Raw genomic sequence first — 15,051 nt, forward strand, 5'->3', positions numbered from 1 at the left:
GGAGAAACCAGCCTACAGATATCTTGAACTTGGACTTACAGCCTCCAGAAGTGTGAGGAAACAAATTCTGTTGTTTATGCTACCCAGATTGTAACACTTTGTTATAGAAGCTCTAGGAAACTAGTAATACCATCTGAAAACATAATCTTTCAATGTTACTTTTATTTCTAAAAATTGTAAAGTGTAAGGATCTAGGTTACAAAATAATTTTAAATGAATTTATGTCATTTTTCCATTTTTCAGTTTCAAAATACTTTCTAATTTTCTTTCCTTTTTTCTTTTTAAATTTTAAATGTAGGGGTATATTGTGTCATGCTGAGGTTTGTGTTTCTATTGATCTTCTCGCCTGAATAGTGAACATTGTACCCAATGGGAAGTTTCTCAGCCATTGCCCTGTCCTCCCTCCCCTCATTTGGACTCCCAGTGTCTACTGTTCCCATCTTTACTTCTGCTTGTACCCAGTGTTCAGCAGCCACATATAAGTGAAAACATGCAATATTTGCTTTTCTGTTTTAGCATTTATTCATTTAAGATAATGGCCTCCGGCTGCATCCATATTGTTGCAAAGGGCATGATTTCATTCTTTTTAAATTTCTCTTTTATTTTAGATTCAGTGGGTACATGCGCAGGCTTGTGACCTGAATATATTGCATGATGCTAAGCTTTGAAGTATGAATGATCCTGTCACCCAGGTACTGAGTATAATATCCAAGAGTTAGCTTTTCAGCCCTTTCCCTCACTCTCCCTCCCCCTCTCATATTCCCCAGTTTCTATTGTTGCCATATTTGTGTCCTGAGTACCCAGTGTTCAGCTCCCACTTATAAGTGAGAACGTGCAGTATTTAGTTTTCTGTTATTGTGTTAATTTGCTTAGGATAATGGCAGCCAGTTGCATCCAAGTTGCTGCAAAGGACATTGTTTTATTCCTTTCTAAGGCAGTGCAGTATTTCATGCCTTAGACATATCACATTTTATTGCACAGTACACTATTGATAGGCACCTGGGTTGACTCCATGTCTTTCTTATTGTGAACAGGGTTGTGGTAAACATATGCATGTGGGTGTCTTTTTGGTAGAATGATTTATTTTCTGCTTTTAGGCATATACCCAGTAATAAGATTACTAGGTCAAATGGGAGTTCTATTTTTGTTTCACCTCCTTGGTTAGATATATTCTTAGGTGTTTTGTGTGTGTGGATATTGTAAATAGGATTGTGTTCTTGCTTTGGCTCTCAGCTTAAACGTTATTGTTCTATTGAAATGCTTCTGATTTTGGAACATTGATTTTGTAGTCAGAAACTTTGCTGAAGTCATTTACCAACTCTAGGAGACTTTTGGCAGACTCTTTAGCGTTTTCTAGGTATAGAATCATATCATCTTTGAAGAGAGATCATTTGACTTCCACTCTTCCTGTTCGCATGCCTTTTATTTCTTTCTCTTGATTGCTCTGACAAGTGCTTCCGGTACTATGTTGAACAGGAGTGATGAGAGTGAACATCCTTGCCTTGTTCTAGTTCTTAATGGGAACGATCCCAGCTTTTGCCCATTTAATATAATGTTGGTTATGAGTTTGTCATAGATGTCTCTTATTATTTGGAGGTATTTTCCTCCAATGCCTGGTTTGCTGAGGATTTTTCTAATGAAGAGATTTTGGATTTTATTATATGTTTTATCAGTGTCTATTGAGATGGTCATATGGTTTTGTTTTTAGTGCTATTTATCTAGTGAATTACATTTACTAATTTGTGTATGTTGAATCATCCTAGCATCTCAGGGGAAAAAAAAGGCTACTTGTTTGTGGCAGATTAACTTTTTGATATGCTGTCTGATTTCAGTTTGCTAGAATTTGGGGGAGGGTTTTTGTGTCTATGTTCATTATGGATATTGGCCTATAGTTTCTTTTGCTGTTATTATTGTGTCTCTGACAGGCTTTTGTGTCAGGATGTTAATTGTTTCATAGATTGAGTTAGGGAAGAGTCCTCCTCCTCAAATTTTTGGAATCGTTTCAGTGGGATGGGTACCAGCTCTTCTGTGGATGTCTGCTAGAGTTCAATTGTGAATGTATCTGATTCAGGACTTTTTCTGGTTGGTAGATATTTTATTACTTATTCAATTTTGGAACATATTATTAGTCTGTTTAGGGTTTCAACTTCTGACTCAATCTTGATAGATTGTATATTTTCAGGAATTTATTCGTTTCCTCTAGATTTTCTATTTTTTCCACATAGAAGTGTTCATAATAGTTTTTAGGGATCTTTTCTATTTCTGTTGAATCAATTGTAATGTCACCTTTCTCATTTCTGACTGTGCTTATTTGGACTCTCTCTCTCTCTCTCTCTCTTTCTCTCTCTCTCTCTCTCTCTCTCTCTCTATATATATATATATATATATATTTTTTTTTTTTTTGAGACAGAGTCTTGCTCTGTCACTAGGTGCCAGGCTGGAGTGCAGTGGCACAATCTCAGCTCACTGCAACCTCTGCTTCCCGGGTTCAAGCAATTCTCCTGCCTCAGCCTCCCAAGTAGCTGAGACTACTGGCATGCACCACCACACCTAGCTAATTTTTGTTTTTTAGTATAGATGGGGTTTCACCATGTTGGTCAGGATGGTGTTAATCTGCTGACCTCATGATCCACCTGCCTTGGCCTCCCAAAGCCCCCTCTCTCTCTTAAATCTAGCTAGCAGTCTGTCACACTCATTTATCTCTAAATAACTAACTTTTAGTTACATGGATCCTTTGTGTGTTTTTTCTTTTTTGTTCTCAGTTTTATTTTATTTATTTATTTATTTATTCATTCATTTATGTGAACTTTTATTTTAGGTTCAAGAGTAGATACGAAGGTTTATTATATACGTTAACTTGTGTCATATGAATTCATTGTACGTGAGTTTACCTATATAACAAACCTGCATATGTACTCCTAAACCTAAAATAATCTGGGTGATTATTTCATCACCCAGGTACTAAGTCTAGTACCCAATAGTTATTTTTTTCTCCTCTCTCTTCTCCCACTCTCCACCCTCAAGAAAGCCCCAGTGTCTGTTGTCCCTTCCTTTGTGTTCATGGGATCTCATTATTTAGCTCCCCCTTATAAGTGAGAAGATGCAGTATTTGGTTTTATGTTCCTGCATTAGTTTGCTCAGGTGGCTTCCAGCTCCAACCACATTCCTATAAAAAACATGACCTTGTTCTTTTATTGGCTGCATAGTATTCCATGGTATATATGTACCATGTTTTCTCTATCCAATCTGTCATTGATGGGCGTTTAAGTTGATTTCCTATCTATTGTTGTAATAAACATTCAAGTCCATGTGTCTTTATGGTAGAATGATTAACATTTATCTGAGTATATACCCAGTAATGAGATGGCTGGGTCAAATGATAGTCCTGTTGTTAGCTCTTTGAGGAATTGCCACACAGCTTTCCGTAACAGTTGAACTAATTTACACTCACCAACAATGTATAAGCATTTCCTTTTTTCTGCAACCTGGCCAGCACTGGTTATTTTTTGACTTTCATAATAATTATTCTGACTGTCATGAGATGGTGTTTCATGTGGTTTTGATTTGCATTTCACTAATAATCAGTGATGTTGAACTTTTAAAAAATATGCTCGTTGGCTGCATGTATGTCTTCTTTTGAAAGGGTGTGTTCATGTCCTTTGCCCACTTTTTAATGTGGTTTTTTATTTTTTCTTGTAAATTTGTTTGAGTCTTTCTCAGATGCTAGCTATCAGACCTTTCTCAGATGCATAGTTTGCAAATTTTTTTTCCGTTCTCTAGATTGTCTGTTTACTCTGTTGATAGTTTCTTTTGCTTTGCAGAAGCTTTTAAGTTTAATTAGATCCTATTTGTCAATTTTATTTTTGTTGAAATTGCTTTTGGCATCTCTGCCATAAAATATTTTCTCTTTTTCATGTACAAAATGGTATTTGCCTAGGTTGTCTTTCAGGGTTTATATAGTTTTTGGTTTCACAATCATCTAGAGTTGGTTTTTGTGTATGGTTATAAGTAAGGTGCCCATTTTCAGTCTTCTCCGTATGGCTAGCTAGTTATACCAACACCATTTATTGAATAGCAAGTTTTTTCCCCATTGTTTGTTTTTGTCAACTTTGTTGAAGATCAGATGACCGTAGATATGCGGCCTTATTTCTGGGCTCTCTTTTCTGTTCTGTTGGTTTACATGTCTGTTTTTGTACCCATTCCATGCTGTTTTGGTTAATAGAGCCTGGTAGAATAGTTTGAAGTCAGCCAGGCCCAGTGGCTCACGCCTGCAATCCTAGCACTTTGGGAGGCTGAGGTGGGTGGATCTCCTGAGGTCAGGAGTTCGAGACCATCCTAACCAACATGGAGAAACTCCATCTCTATTAAAAATATAAAATTAGCTGGGCGTGGTGGCACATGCCTGTAATCCCAGCTACTCGGGAGACTGAGCCAGGAGAATCACTTTAACCCAGGAGGCAGAGGTTGCAGTGAGCCAAGATCATGCCATTGTACTCCAGGCTGGGCAACAAGAGCAAAACTCCATCTAAAAAAAAAAAAGAGGGATAGTTTGAAGTCAGGTAACATGATGCCTCCAGCTTTGTTCTTTTTATTTAGATTTGCCTTGACTATTTTGATCTTTTAGGTTTCATATGAACTTTCAAACAGTTTTTTTTTTTCTAGTTCTGTGAAAAATGTAATTTGTAGTACAATAGGAATAGCATTGAATCTGTAAATTGCTTTCAGCAGTATGGCCATTTTAATGATACTGATTTTTCCTATCCAAGAGCATGGGATGTTCTTCTGTTTGTTTGTATCATCTTTGATTTCTTTGAGCAGTGTTTTATAATTCTCATTGTAGGCTGTATTCCTAGGTATTTTCTTCTTTTTGTTGCAATTGTAAATGGCTCTTGGCTTGGCTGTTGGTATCTTGGAATGCTAGTGATCTTAGTATGTTGCTTTTGTATACTAAAACTTTACTGTTCTTCTCCAATTTAAGATATGTCTTTTTTTCTGCTGGTTTTCACATTAGTTTGTTCTTCTTTCTAGGTACCCTAGGTGTGAAGATTGTTAACGTGAGATCTTTCTAACTTCTTAAGTTAGGTGTTTAGTGTTATAAACATTCCTTTTAATACTGTTTTTGCTGCGTCCTAGAGGGTTTGGTATGTTGTGTCTCTACTTTGATTTGTTTTAAAGTCTTTTTGGCCAGGTGTGGTGGCTAACATCTGTAATCTCAGCACTTTGGGAGGCCAAGGCAGGTGGATCATAAGGTCAGGAGTTTGAGAGCAGCCTGACCAATATGGTGAAAACCTGTCTCTACAAAAAATACAAAAAGTAGCTGGCATGGTGGTGCACATCTGTAATCCCAGCTGCTCAGGAAGCTAAGGCAAGAGAATCACCTGAACTTGGGAGGTAAAGGCTGCAGTGAGCCATGATTGAGCCACAGTACTCCAGCCTGGGCAACAGAGGGACTCCATTTCAAAACAGAACAAAACATAAAATAGTTTTTGATTTCTGCCTTAATTTCATTGTTTACTCAAAAGTAATTCAGGAGAAACTTGATTAGTTTCCAATCGTTTGGTTTTGAGAGTTTCTCTTGGTTTTGATTTCTGTGTTCATTCCACAGTGGTCCAAGAAGATGCTTGATATGATTTTGATTTTTAAATATTTATTGAAACTTGCTTTATGAACACACACATGGTCAATCTTAAATTATATTCCATGTGCAGACAAGAAGAAAGTATATTCTGTGGTTGTTGGGGGGAGTATTTTGTAGATGTCCATTAGGTTCAATTAGTCAAGTGTTGAATATAAATTCAGAATTTCTTTGTCTTTGTTAGTTTTTTGCCTTGATAATCTCTGTGATGATGTCAGTAGAGTGTTAAAGCCCCCAGTATTATTGTATGACTAAATTTTTTCATAGGTTTAGAAGTATCACTACTAGAATTATTTGTTTTGTGAATCTTGTTTTATAATAAGGTTGTTTGAAGATCGGTGCATATAAATTTAGGACAGTTAAATTTTCTTGTTGAACTGAACCCTGTGTCATTATATTATGCCTTTCTTTTGTGTGTGTGTGTGTGTGTGTGTGTGTGTGTATTTACTATTTTGGCTTAAACTCTGTTTTTGCTGATACAAGAATAGTGATCCCTGCATTTCTGCATTTGTTTTTTTGTTTGTTTGTTTGTTTGTTTTGGTTTTCCATGTGCATGATAAATCTTTCCCCATCCCTTTACTTTAAACCTATAGGTATAATTACATGTTAGATATATTTCTTGAAGAAAGTAGAAGATAGATTATGTTTTATTAAATGCTTTGTCACTGTATGTTTTTTAAGTGGAGTGTTTAGGTTGTTTACATTCAAGCTTAACATTATTACATGAGATTGTCTTCCTCCCAGAGTGTTGTTAGCTAGTTGCTTTGCAGTCTTGATTGTGTAGTTGGTATATCGTGTTCATGAGCTGTGTGCTTATGTGTGCTTTTGTGGTAGTAAGTAATGTTCTTTTGCTTTTGTGTCAAGAACTCCTCTAAGCATCACTTTTAGTTCTGGTCTGTTATTGATAAATTCCCTTAGCAATTGCTTGTCTGAGAAAGACTTTATTTTCCCTTTGTGTACACAGTTTAATTTGGTGGAATGTTAAATTCTTGGCTGTCATTTCTTTGGGAATGCTAAAAATGGGCCCTCAATCTCCTCATGTCCTCTGGCTTTTAAGATTTTTGCTGAGAAGTCTGCTCTTAGTTTGATGTGTTTCCTCTTATACATAATATGTCCCTTTTCTCTGGCTGTCTGTAAGGTTTGTGTATGTGTGTGTGTGTTTGTGTGTGTGTTGACCTTCATAGTCTGATGACTCTGTGCCTTGAGGATTATCATTTTCTATAGTGTCTTTCATGAGTTCTCAGGATTTTTTATATCTCCATGTTGACTCCTCTAACAAGATTGGGGGAAATTTTTTGAATTATATCTTCAAATGTTTTCCAAGTTGTTTATTTTCTCCTACTCTTTGCAAGTCATAGATTTGATCACTTTACATAATCTCATATTTCTCAAAGGATTTGTTTCGAAATTTTAATTCTATTTTTCTTATTTTTTTAGAGGGTGAATTTGAATGACTGGTCTTCAAACTCTGAAATTCTTTATTCTATCTGGTCTTTTCTGTTGTTAATGTTTCCAACAGTATTTTGACATTCCTGTAGTGAATTTTTCAATTCCAGAAGTTCAGTTTTGTTCTCAATATAGTTATGTGGTCTTTCAAATCCTAGATATTTGTTTATTTATTTGTTTTCTTTGTGTTAGATTTCAACTTCTTTTGTATCTCATTGAATATTCTTGCCATCCGTATTCTGAATTATATATCTACTATTTCACACATTTCATTCAGCTTAGAATTTATTGCTTGGGAGCTAGTGAGAGCCTTTGGTGGTGATGAAACACTGATTTTTTGAATTTTTAAAGTTTTTCTGCTGGTTCCTTCTCATGGGAATGAGTTGATGCTTTTTTTTTTTTTTAATTTGCTATAATTTGAATTGGGCTTTTTAATTTTCAAATTTTTTCCCCTCGAAGGTATGACTGTGGTGTATCTTATGTATAATCAATTGGCTTACTTTCTGGATGCTTTCAGAGTACATACCAGGACTGTATGAGTTTCTTGGTTGTAGATGGATTCCTACAGTGGCATTCTTAGATGTGGCTTGTTTTAGCAATGTATTTTTGTTTGATGGTATAATTTAGGCTGCAGTCCAGTCATCTTAAGAGTAGGAGCCAGTGGGAGGCTCTTATTCTGCACGTGCTTACACTCAGTGGAGGTGGAGGCAATGGAGAAGCATGAAAGGTGCCCTCCTTCAGTGTCTCTGGTCTTCAGCAGCAGTAGAGTTTCTAGAGAAGCTGAAGAAGTCCCTGTTTTAGCCCATGCTCCCTGAGCCCCAATGGGAGTTGCTGCCATGTCTGCAGCAATGCACTGACTGGGGAGGTGGGTGGGGTATGAGATATGACCCCCTCTTCAAGTCAATTCAAAAGCATTGATGTTGCCTCCTTTAGTGGCTGGCACTATGCTCACATTTCCTTTGACTCAGGGCAATTTCGTTGGCTATACTTCTTCCTCCCATAGGGGAAATCCACACTGAGTGTCAGATTTCCAGGAAAATGGAGTCCATCTCCTTACCTCTCCTCAGAGCTACTGGGGCACCCTCAGTCAACTGACCATGGGAGCAGATTTGGGCACCCAGTAATAACATTTGCAGACCAGTTTCAAGTTGCAAAGTTGTACCTGGATGGAAGTCACACAGCTCAAGAGAAACTTTGGTTTCAGCAACTCTTCTTCTGCTCCAGTCCTGTGACAAAAGAGAGCCTAATCTAATCTGTACTGCTGGGGCACTCTCTACACTCACCACTCAAGTATGGCTGTGAGGGCCCTTCCCCCACTCCAGAGCAAACATTCCAATCTCTGGGCCAAGTCTAAATTAACTGCAGTGGCTGCTGCTGCTAGATCACCAATGACTAACTTTGTATGAACCTGGATTAAAAATGGTGTACTCTTTTTCCTGGTGTCTTTCTCTCTCTACATCTCTTAGCATGTCTCTAAGCTAATTCCTGGTTTTGGGAGAGACAGGATGCTCTCCCTTGGCCTGGGTTGCAAGGATCACTAGCAGAAAGGTGAGACATAGAGTTGGTGCGGGGGAGGCTGGCGGCGGGGGGAAGGGGGGATTGGTTGCTCCTCTTATTCCCCAGAGCCTTACTCACATTATTACCTGAATGCTGGCACAGGAGCTGCTTGGCCACGTTCTTCTTTCCAGGATCTGGGTTGTCCTTTACTGTTCCAGTGAATTCTCATTTTCCTTCCTGAATTAAACCTCACAGAATTGATTTTTATGTGCTATTTTGCTATTTCCAAATGGCTGAGGCAAGCTGAAAGCCTCTGATCTACCATCATGGAAAAAAAATTTTTTTAAGTATTTCTAATTTTCATGTAACTTCTTTGACCACTGGGCTACTAAGAAGTATGCTACTTAATTTCAGAACATTTGGGCCGTATCAACATCTGTTAATTTTTGACTTTTTAATAATAGCCATCCTGACTTGTGTGAGATTGTATCTCATTGTGGATTTTATCCACATGTCTCTGATGATTAGTGATGTTAAACATTTTTTCATGTGTTTGTTGGTTATGTGTATATCTTCTTTTAAAAAGTGTCTGTTCATGTCCTTTGTTCACTTTTTAATGTAGTTTTCTTTTTTTTTTTTTTGCTTGTTGAACTTTTAAGTTCCTTATAGATTCTAAATATTAGACCTTTGTTGGATGTTTACTTTGCAAATATTTTCTCCCATTCTGTAGGTTGTCTCTTTACTCTGTTGATAGTTTCTTTTGTTGTCACCGTTGTCATTTCTGATTGTTCTTATTAGCATTTTCCTTTTTTTCTTTGTTAATCTAGCTAGAAGCCTATTGATGTTGTTTATCCTCTCAAATAATAAATTTTTGATTTGGTTCATCTTTTGTATGGATTTTGGGGTCTCAATTTTGTTCACTTCTGCTCTGATTTTAGTTACTTATTTTCTTCTGCTAGGTTGGGTTTCATTCATTCCTGTTTTTCTAGTTCTTTATGTGTGATGTTAGATGGTTAAATTGAGGTATTTCTAACTTCCTGATATAGGTGTTTAGTGCTGTAAAGTTTCTTCTTAATGCTGATTTTGCTCCAACTCCAGGATTTTCATATAGTATGTCTCTGTTGTCATTTATTTCAATTTTTTTTTAAATTGAGGTATTTCTAACTTCCTGATATAGGTGTTTAGTGCTGTAAAGTTTCTTCTTAATGCTGATTTTGCTCCAACTCAAGGATTTTCATATAGTATGTCTCTGTTGTCATTTATTTCAATTTTTTTTAAAATTTCTGCCTTAATATTATTGTTTATCCAAAAGTCATTAGGAGCAATTTGTTTAATTTCCATATAATTGTGTGGTTTTGAGAGATCTTCTTGGTATTGATTTCACTGTGGCCTGAGTGTATGCTTCATATAATTTATATACTTTTTAATTTGTTGACACTTGCTTCATGACAAAGTGTGTGGTCAATCTTAGAGTATGTTTCATGTACAGATGAGAAGAATGTATATTCTGCGATTGTTGAGTGGAATATTCTGTAGATATCTTGGGTCCAATGGCTAAGGATTGAATTTAAGTCTAGAATCTGTCTGTTTCTTTGCCTTTATGATCTGACTGTGCTGTCAGTGAAGTGCTAAAGTCTCCTGCTATTATTGTGTGACTAAGTCTTTTCATAGGTTTAGACTCTAGAAGTACTTGTTTTATGAATTTTGGTGCTCCAATGTTGGATGCATATGTATTTAGTATAGTTAAGTCTTCTTGTTGCATTAAGTCCTTTATCATTACATAATGCCCTATTTTTGAAAGATATTTTTATAGTAAAGCTTTTTATTCTTTCTGCAATGTAAGTTAATCTATTTTTTTTCTGTTTTCTGACTTCCATAGTTCTCATAGAAATGTCTCAATATCGTTTAGCTTTGTTTTATATCTGTTTCTGCCTGCTTATTTTCCTTTGTTCTTGGTTTTCAGCATTTGACTCTGTACCAAGGTGCAATTTATTTTTATCTTGCATGGGATTTGCTTCTTGCATGTGTAGGTTGATGTTTTTAACCATTGTGGATTTTTTGTCATGATCTTTCCTATATCTTTGTTTTTCTTCTTGTGTTTCTGGAACTCTGACATGAATGCTTGGACCTGTGTTCATGTCTCTTATGCTCTGTGCTTGCTTCTTTCATATACTTTTTCTCAAAGCTGCAGTGATATGTTTTCTATTGGCCTATTTTGAGTTTACTAATTCTATCTCCTGCTGCCTAATGTCTACTGTTTAACTTGTTCAATGAGTTAGTTTCAGATGTTTTTTTTTTCCATCTTAAAATGTCCATTTCTTTATAGATTGGAAATCTCTAAGGAAAAATTTTCTCCTTCATCTCTATTGTCCATCTATGTTCCTTGACTCATTTATAGTAGTTATTTAAAGTTATTTTTCCACCTTCTTTAATGTCTTGCTTTATCCGTGTCTCTGCTTCTATTGATAACTTTTTCTCTTATCTGTTACATTTCCTTATCTGTTTCATGTTTCTAGTAATTTTTTTTTATTAAATACCACTTATTGTATATTAAAAAGTTGTATAGATTAAGGTTGATGTCATTTTCTCCCAAGGAATGTTTCCCTTTCCTCTGTCAGAAACAGGCTGAAAGACTGATCACTTCAATCCAAGTAAGCAATGAGCAGGGTCTGAACTGATTTTAGCCCTAGTTGAATTACATCTATCTCCACTTTCAATATCTCCAGTGCTCTTGTATGCTCACTCTAAGTACCTCTCATGAGTGAGATTTTCTGTCAAGTATCCCAAAACTGTACAAAATTGTATTATGGCCCAGTACCACAGACTCCCATATCACTTCAGTTTGCTTCAAATATTCTGGTGGAAAAACAAATAATCATCATTCAATAGGAAGTCTTCTAGGTTTCAGATTGCCATAGCAGGAGCCATGATCATAACATGTTCTACAGGTTTCCTTTTCTCCTAGAAATGCTCCTACCCTGGCATAACCAAACCAGACTAACAGCCTACCTTCAGACTTGGCAAGTGTCTTCAGGAAAAAATAAAAGGACATATACCTCAAGTTTCCTGGAAAGGGCTATTTTCTCTCAAGAATTTAATTCATCTATCTCTTTTGCTTCCATACCTTTCCAAATAAATTTCTAATTATTAATTTAGTTATATCTGGTTATTGCATAGAAGTCATGGCTTCTTTTTTTTTAATTTTTATTTTTTTAATATATTTTTTATTGCATTTTAGGTTTTGGGGTACATGTGAAGAACATGCAAGATTGTTGCATAGGTACACACATGGCAGCGTGATTTTCTGCCTTCCTCCCCTTCACCTATATCTGGCATTTCTCCCCATGCTATCTCTCCCCACCTCCCCAGCGCCCCTCCCCTCCCCCGTTTCCCCCCAACAGACCCCAGTGTGTAGTGCTCCCCTCCCTGTGTCCATGTGTTCTCATTGTTCAACACCCGAGAAGTCATGGCTTCTTATTACTTATTTTAACCTACTTGAAAAGAGAATTTTCATAATGAATTTGAAATGTGAAATTTCTTCATAACCTCCCTCTTCAACTCCTCATCTGGTCTTCCATCTTGAAAAATCACAAATTTATTTACCCATTTATTTAACCAACACATATTGAGTGTTTATTAAATACCAGGCCCTGTGCTAGGTTCAAGGAATACAAGCCTGTTCAACACATTATATGGCTGTTGCCATCATAGAGCTTACAACTGAGTGGGAGAGTAAAATGTCTTTTTGAAAAAAAAAAAAAAATCAGCACACAATTAAAAGAGTTAAATGCCATGAAAGAAAAGCATGAGGTAAAAGGGGGCAAGAGGCCACTGATTTAGATTTCAGGGTCAGGCAACTCCTCTCTGAAGTGACAATTTAATGAGATCTGAAAAATAAGGAGAAAATTATTTAATCAAAGATGGAGGTAAAATTATTTCAGGTAGAAGAAATATTGTATGCAATAACCTGAAGTAGAAAATAGATGGTTTTTAGCAAAGATTTGAAAGCATGCAAGCTTGTGTGAGAAAGAGCATGCTGGCAGATGAGGTTAACAAGAGGTTCAGGGCCAAATCATATAAAGCCTTATAATGGCGTTATGGTTTATTTATTTTACGTTGGATTGTTCTGAGCAAGGAAGTGCCAATTTGCTTTATAAAAAAAAATGGCTGAAAAAGAGGAAAAGTTAACACAGGGAGATGTATTAGGAGGCTACTGAATGTGTCGAGGTGAAAAAATGGCAATGGCTTGCATTAAGATGGTGTCAGTGGGGGCAAATGTCTGGTCAGATTTAAAATATATTTTAAAGGTGTAATCAATAGGACTTCATGATGGAACAAATAGAGAAATGATAGAAAAGGAGATATCAAAGTTGCAGCTTAAAAAAGTACAAAAGTTTCCATCTTTCCATCCCTTGATAGCACATTTCTTTTTAGTGCTGAAACGTCCGTTGTCTGGATATACTGCAGTTACCTTCTGATGGACATCACAGTTGTTTTCAAATTTCAGCAGTTATGAATGTAGCTGCCATAAGCATTCATGTGCAATGTTTTCTGTGTACATACATTTCCACTCCTTTGGGAGTAAATACCAAGGAAACTTTGGGTAAATACCAAGGAAACCTACTGCTGGATCATATAATGAACATGTTCTGTTTAGATGTGGAGGTACCATAAAGGCATATTACTAATTGAAAGAAGCCGATCTGAGAGGCTACATGCTATATGATTCCAGTTATAAGACTCTAGAAAAGGCAAATCTATGCAAATCTATGGAGATAGTAAAATAATCATTGGTTGCCAGGGGTTTGGGACAGGGAGGGATGAATAGTTGAGCACAGCAGATTTTTACAGCAATAAAACTATTCTCTATAATTTTATAATGGTAGATACATGTTATTGTACATTTATCCAAATCCATAGAATGTACAACAGTAAGAGTGAACTCTAGTGTAAACTATGGACTCTTGGTGATTATCATGTGTCATTGTAGGTTCATTAATTGTAACAAATGTGCCACTCTGATGGAGGATGCTGATAATGAAGAAGACATTGCACATGTAGGGGCAGAGGGTAAATGGGAAATCTTTGTACCACTTGTTCAGTTTTGTTGTGAACCTAAAACTGATCTAAAATGAATTCTATTAATAATATACATAACACATGTGTATATACCATATGTGTGTGTGTGTGTGTGTGTGTGTGTGACGTTTTTGTATATATAATATATATAGGATCCTGTTTTGTTTACATGGATTTTATAAAATTTTCCACATGCATTATCTGATTTGATTCTCTCAATAACAGTGAAATCTACATTATTATTCCTTGTACAGGTAAGGAAAAGGAAGCTCAGCGGAGTCAAAAGTACTATCTGTGGTTAATCTAGTAATTAATTCACAGCCAAATTCTCTAATACTGGTCCAGGTCTCTTTTTCTCTGTATAGTTTTATTTGCTTAGAGTGTGTTTCAGAAACACAAGAGAGAGTTCTTATAGCAATTGTCAGAGAGTTGATGTTTCTGCCATATCCTCAGTTACTACCAAAGTCTCAGCCAAGCTCATCATCAATTAATTCAAAGCCAATAATCTAGAATGTATAATAAACATAGCAATATTTGATGAATTTTATTGAAACCTTCACAATATTTCAGATGTTTAACATGCATTATCTCATTTAATTGTCATGATAATTATTTGGAATAGAGACTAATATTATAACCTACTTATAAAATAAGGAACCTGAGGTACAGAAAAATTAACGTCCTACAATGACAGAACTAGTAATTGGAAAAACCAAAATATCCAAAGTCTACACCATGCAGTCTATAAGTTCCATAGGAAAAATTTTAATGTAAAATCAAGAACAAGATTATGTGATTGTAAGAAAACTTAACTCAAGTTGCCAGTTAGAATGGCAATCATTAAAATATCTGGAGACAACAAATGCTGGAGAGGATGTGGAGAAATAGGAACACTTTTACACTGTTGGTGGGAGTGTAAATTAGTTCAGCCATTGTGGAAGACAGCGTGGCAATTCTTCAAGGATCTAGAAGTAGAAATTGCATTTGACCGAGCAATCCCATTACTGGGTATATACCCAAAGGATTATAAATCATTCTATTATAAAGACACATGCACGCTTATGTTCATTGCAGCACTGTTTACAATAGCAAAGACCTGGAACCAACCCAAATGCCCATAGATGATAGACTAGACAAGGAAAATGTGGCACATACACATCATGGTATGCTATGCAGCCATAAAAAACAATGAGTTTATGTCCTTTGTAGGGACATTGATGAATCTGGAAACCATCCTTCTCAGCAAACTGACACAAGAACAGAAAAATAAACAGTGCATGTTCTCACTCATAGGCGGGTGTTGAACAATGAGAACGCAAGGACACAGGGAGGGGAGCATCACACAATGGGGTCTGTTGTGAGGGGCAGTAGGGGAGGGACATTGGGGGGTAGGG

At 36.3% G+C, this 15,051-nt stretch overlaps 2 long non-coding RNA genes across 2 annotated transcripts in view; one reads left to right on the forward strand and one right to left on the reverse strand.

The window, feature by feature from the left end:
- The first annotated feature begins 687 nt into the window (after window positions 1-687).
- LOC116533126 lies at window positions 688-3,241 on the forward strand. Its single transcript, XR_004261095.1, has 2 exons — window positions 688-832; window positions 3,101-3,241. It is a non-coding gene; the product is annotated as an uncharacterized LOC116533126 (long non-coding RNA).
- The window catches only part of LOC116533125, a 17,789-nt gene continuing 4,909 nt past the window's right edge, over window positions 2,172-15,051 (reverse strand). The window contains exons 2-3 of the long non-coding RNA XR_004261094.1: window positions 2,726-2,732; window positions 2,172-2,350 (exon numbers count right to left, since the gene is read on the reverse strand). This is a non-coding gene — a long non-coding RNA (uncharacterized LOC116533125). The remainder of the gene's footprint in view (window positions 2,351-2,725; window positions 2,733-15,051) is intronic.

Source organism: Sapajus apella, unplaced genomic scaffold, assembly GCF_009761245.1.
Source record: "Sapajus apella isolate SASKATOON/1434 unplaced genomic scaffold, GSC_monkey_1.0 scaffold79, whole genome shotgun sequence".
Taxonomy (NCBI): domain Eukaryota; kingdom Metazoa; phylum Chordata; class Mammalia; order Primates; family Cebidae; genus Sapajus; species Sapajus apella.